Below are 6,000 nucleotides of genomic sequence, written 5' to 3' on the forward strand. Positions count from 1 at the left end.
GTCTACTTTATTTGAACTCAAAATTTCAAAAATGTATTACCAATGACCCTTGGTTCATTGGCTCCTCTCCTAATTAGGTAAGGAGCAACCCTCCTCTTTATACTGTACTCATGTGTTGATGTACTTATAATCATATAATTCATATTCATGAACAACAAAACATCAAGAACACATCATTGAGTTTTCCCAGTTTCCTCTGTAAGCACATTTCCCATTGACGCAGTGGACCTCAGGAGCCGCTGGGTAATCAGAATATTTTTTCAGAATGCCCCAACCATTTCTTCATCATCGATCCAGACTTGGTACTCCGTGCTTTCATTTAATATCTTGTTCTTGACTTATTCATCAGTTTATGAATAATAATACAATCAATGTCCATGAATTATGGAAACAAAACCGAGTTCCTTGAGGATATGAATGTGTCTCTGAAACCAGTTCCCCCAGAGTTGGAGGCGTGGCACCTCAGCATAGTCTAGACCAGCGGTTCTCAACCTGTGGGTCGCGACCCCTTTGGGGGTCGAACAACCCTTTCACAGGGGTCGCCTAAGACCATCGGAAAACACATATATAATTACATATTGTTTTTATGATTAATCACTATGCTTTAATTATGTTCAATTTGTAACTATGGAAATACATCCCGCATATCAGATATTTACATGACGATTCATAACAGTAGCAAAATTACAGTGATGAAGTAGCAACGAAAATAATTGTACGGTTGGGGGTCACCACAACATGAGGAACTGTATTAAAGGGTCGCGGCATTAGGAAGGTTGAGAACCACTGGTTTAGAGGCTGTACAAGGTGCTGTGCTTAGTATTTTACTAAGACAGGGCAATTCATTTGAGTGAATGGCGGGAACATGAGCTCTGATTATTACTTACATTGATCTCTTCTCTCTTTACTCCAAAGAGGGAAAAAGCAAGACTGTCACCACGAGATAATAATATAATCTGATAGCGTTCATTCTGAGGAGTAAACAACAAATTTTTAAAAGAATCAGTATACCTTGAGCTATCTTAAAGGATCAATAACAATTAATCAAAGACTTAAGTCCTATTCTAACATTTGTTAAGAGAGAGCATCCACTACCTTATATTTACTAATATGTGCAATTTTATTTTTTTTAATATATTTTATTGATTTTGGAGAGAGGAAAGGAGGAGAGAGATAGAAACATCAATGAAGAGAGAGAATCATTAATCGATTGCCTCCTGCATGCCCCACACTGAGGATCGAGTATGCAACCACGTGCTCTGACCAAGAACGGATCTGTGACCTCCTGGTTCATAGGGCAATGCTCAACCACTGAGCCACGCTGGCTGGGCAATATGTGCAATTTTATATTTTAAGTAATATAATGAGCACCAGTGTTGCTAACATTAAAAAGAAACAAACTATTTTTATAGGAATATCTGTCTGTACTTGCTGCACACATAGATAACAGCCAAGATCATCTTTTATGTTGAACTTTGTGCAGAACTGGATATATGGCAGATTCAATGCATGGCACAATCTCACCAATGGTCCAAGTTTAACTCTACTTAATATATTTATTCAGTCACTTGCTTTACTTAATTACTGTGGGGTAAGAAGACCATCTCTTCATTTTCCTAAAAGAATTCCCAAAAATATAAACAACCATCAAAATAGAACTGAAACATTGTTATTTGCCAATGTTTAATGCACCCTTGGAAAGTCCTAGAACCCTTGTCTTCCTATGGATATCAGTTGTGTAAAACATGATGAAGCATGATGTTTACACCCAATTGCATGCTTCCCATTGATGTATTATTGGCTGATTGAAATATAAATGTATACGTTTGTTCATTTATAATTATACTTCAACGTATGTGAGACCACCCACACGGGATAAGTACCTCAATAATATTTACATATGTCCTTCGCCAAAAGAATAGCACACTGGTTCCTTTAACGAAGGTTTGCTTACACAAAATTGCATTAAAAGGTTGCATTAATCATTACTGTGTTTGTATAAAACAGTCTCATCATTGCTCCATGCTCTCTCCCTCAATTCCATAGTTTATTCAATCAAGGATTTATGTAAATGTACTTCCCTTTCCTTAATAAAATGACCAATTGGCAATCTGCCTCAACACAGAACCAAAACATTGCCTCTTAACAGATGACCATATGCTCCTTACTAAGGTGCTAAGAGCCTTGACTACTAATTCATTGGAATTGAGAATTTCAAAATTGCCTTTTAATAATTGTCCATGTTTCATTCAATGGGATAAAAGTAGTGTACATGTATTACTCTTACTTTTCATTCATTGACATATTTCTTTATGTGTGTGTTCATTTTATTATAATAATGCATTCACACCCCAAACCGCAAAGCCCAAGAAAAAGGTTCTGTAGGCTCATTAGGAGATAATGAGGTGTGTCAGAGCAATGGACCTCAGTCTTAGGCTTTAATCAAAATTCTTGCTTCAGAAACCCCATGACATTTATCACTGGTCCATGCTGGGAATTTTTTAAAAATGATGATTACTTTCCTGGTTCACAAGTAATAATATAATTATAAAATTCCAAAACAAGATCCTTGAATTTCAGGCTCTTGTCGCAAAGAACTAATAAACTCCATCTCTGTGTAATGGCACTCAAGCTGCACACGGGATGGGACCACATCCCTGCGTTTATACTCAGCGTTCTTCCTGTGTGGCCCTCTCTCATTTCATGTGTCCATATGTCAAAGATGTTTCCATTAAAAATAATGAAAGCACCTTCTGCAAGTCTCTGCCCCCATAGAGTTACCCGCCAGCTCTATGCACATGAGAATGTGTGCGTCAACCCTGGCTATATTAAACTGTGCTGAGAATGAATCCAATAACTTCTACATCTTTTAAAATTGCCTCAGTTGTACTGATTTACATTAAACATAACATTTGGATTATAATCCATTCCCATCATTGGCCCACACTTAGAGTGTTTTATTTATTTCATGTATGTAGTACAGAATGATTACTTTAAATTTCTTCAGATAACGCCCAGGAACAAACACTCCAAGCAGAGAATGTAAACTAGGGGACTCGCTTATATTACTTTATGCACCGTGCTCACCAAGACAATTCAGCTGTCCCCCGTTCACTCTGGAGAGGAAACAGCAGGTTTAGACTAGATTTAGATTCTTTTTATTTTTTTTATCAACCCAGTATTAAAGTCTTAGCTTTAAATAATATAACAAACACTACTACATCCACCATGTAGCCCAAGATTAAGATCTATGTTTACAAATCTCCAACTATATGAACATTTATTCATTAGATGGTTATTTAATATACTACTGATTGACTCACTTTCCCTTTCTTTAATATTAGAAAAAAACACCCAGCAAATGACTAAAACTCGAAAACTGCCTAACTACACATGCTAATATGTTCCATGTGAAAGAGGATTATAAACTAAACCTGTTCATTTTCCTTCAGAATTATATTAAGTTCTTTTACTGCACTGTCCCAATTGTTCCATGAATAAGCCTCTTCGTCGTTCATAGATATATTTCTGTGTGTTTTCATGTATTGATTCTACTGGAAAGAATACAACCTATACCCATGAATCACAAAAGCCCAGACCCAAGTTTATTGAATTTTCCTAACTCCTACTCTTAGCTAATTTCTACAGGGAATATTGACTAGTTCTTTTTCCATGATGGACCTCAGAGTCACAGAGACTTAATGAAAGGGGTGTGTTGACTCAGATACCTGCACCACTATTCATCATTGATCCAGGCACAGCTTTCTATTGCTTCTCTCAATCATGCCCTTTTTAACTGATTCATACATTCATGGATTCATGAATAATAGTAATTATGTAATCAATAAACTCTAATGACACAAAACTGAGAAGGAAAGCCTTAAATGCAACCAAGATCTGTCCTTGCCCTTGTCCACCTGGAACAAATTGACAATCACTATCCACAGAGTTAGCCAGCACCGTCCTTCAGGTCAGAGCCTGACTTATGACTAGTGTCCACCTGCTCCTCTCACTAGTTGGTGTAATCAGTAACCACACACCTGTCTGTTACCTTAGCCCACAAATGACAAAACTGACATCTGCTATCTTGGAAGGTACTCTAGCCTCAAACTACGGCCCGCAGGCCACATGCAAATACAAATATTGTATTTGTTCCCGTTTTGTTTTTTTACTTCAAAATAAGGTATGTGTAGTGTGCAGGGGAATTTGTTCATAGTTTTTTTTTAAACTATAGTCCGGCCCACCAACGGTCTGAGGGACAGTGAACTGGCCCCCTGTTTAAAAAGTTTGAGGAGCCGAAACCGGTTTGGCTCACTGGATAGAGCGTCGGCCTGCGGACTGAAAGGTCCCGGGTTTGATTCCAGTCAAGGGCATGTACCTGGGTTGCGGGCACATCCCCAGTAGGAGATGTGCAGGAGGCAGCTAATCGATGTTTCTCTCTCATCGATGTTTCTAACTCTCTCTCTCCCTTCCTCTCTGTAAAAAATCAATAAAATAAATTTTAAAAAAAAAGTTTGAGGACCCCTGCTAGTGACTAGACTAATCATAAACTCTATCTCACAGCACATTCTTATCATCTTCTCAACAATGGCAATCTTATCTTTACTTAAATTTTACTACTAAATAATATGAACACCATTGAGTTCGTTGTTCAATACAAAATAAAAATTATACCAATTAATGACCTGTGACTTTATTTGCTACCTACATAGGGAGAGGCAAAATAATATTTCTATTGGACTTATTTGTGTAGAATTAGGCATATTTAATTTTTTCATGGTACAATCTCATCGGTAGGTACAATCTCATCAATCCTCTACTCTATGTATTTATCAATTTATTCACTGGTTTATTTTATTATTGAGGGAATAACAATACCATGTCCTCATTTTTCTAAGGACCCAAAATGGTTAAACAACAATCCAGAACCAAATTATTTTAACTTGGAAAGTTCTAGGTGCACCTTTCAAATAATAGCAGAGCCCAGACTTCGTCCTAGAATATGTGTTGCTGGGAGCAAAGATGAATTGGTATCCTCATGTCAAAATGTGTTCCTACTTGGTCTGTGGTTTGCTGAAGGTTCAAACATAGATTAAGATAAAAAAATTATACTTCTCTCTATACAAAGACTTCAGTCTCTGAGATCTTACTTACAAGATAAAAACACGGAACTCTACCGTCAATAACAGACTTGCTTCTGTTTTGTTCTTTAATAAAAATCAGTAAAAAGGTTAATCATGAGTATTGTCATATAAAACATTCTCATCTTTGGTCTCTGTGCTTGGTTTTCAGTTATGTGGTTATTTAACCAACTATTTATATGAGTAAATGTGTTTCCATTTCCTTAATAAAACAATCAGTCAGCAATCCACCACCAACACAGAACAAAAACTCTGACTGTTAATGTGCAAGTGACAGTGTATATGGTCCTTTCCAGAGCAGGGAGAGCCTTTACTTGTAATTCTTTGGAAGTTGAGCCTCAGCCAACTTTTAATAATAATCCATGTTTCATTAAATTTCTTGATAATAGGTGAATGACCTATCTTCTTTTTTCATTCATTTTATTTACTTTTGGATGAATTTTATAATAAAAATTATAATCTATCTCCAAGAATCAAAAAAAGCCCAAACACAAGATGACATGAGTTCATTACTAGTGGACCTAAGAATTGCAGATGGGTTTAATCAAAACTCCTTCAGATACCCCATGGTACTCATCATTGGTCCAAGCATGTTTTTATTCCTTCATGCTTACTTATTCATTGATCCATGAATACCAATACATTCATAAAATTCCAGGAAGATGATCTTCCCATTAGAGTAGATCTCCTTTACAGTAGACCTCAGAGAACATGTGGAATCAATTACATCTATGCTTCATACCAAAGCCACATTGACCATCCATCCTTCTGTGGCTTGCTTTTATTTAATTAGCCCATGTTTTAAAGATGGCTCAGTAAGAGCGGTGAAACCACCATCTTTAATCCCCCTTAAACACTG

The 6,000-nt window shown here is 36.7% G+C and overlaps 2 non-coding genes and 1 pseudogene across 2 annotated transcripts; all 3 read right to left on the reverse strand.

Annotated features, from left to right (window-relative positions):
- Positions 1 to 2,418: 2,418 nt before the first annotated feature.
- On the reverse strand, positions 2,419 to 2,488 carry LOC111823399. Its single transcript, XR_002826405.1, has one exon. It is a non-coding gene; the product is annotated as a small nucleolar RNA SNORD113/SNORD114 family (small nucleolar RNA).
- Positions 2,489 to 3,675: 1,187 nt separating this feature from the next.
- Positions 3,676 to 3,754, reverse strand: LOC111823391 (annotated as a pseudogene).
- Positions 3,755 to 5,656: 1,902 nt separating this feature from the next.
- Positions 5,657 to 5,728, reverse strand: LOC111823395. The gene has a single exon (XR_002826401.1). It is a non-coding gene; the product is annotated as a small nucleolar RNA SNORD113/SNORD114 family (small nucleolar RNA).
- Positions 5,729 to 6,000: the final 272 nt, after the last annotated feature.

Source organism: Myotis lucifugus, unplaced genomic scaffold (assembly GCF_000147115.1).
Source record: "Myotis lucifugus unplaced genomic scaffold, Myoluc2.0 scaffold_479, whole genome shotgun sequence".
NCBI classification, from domain to species: Eukaryota; Metazoa; Chordata; class Mammalia; order Chiroptera; family Vespertilionidae; genus Myotis; species Myotis lucifugus.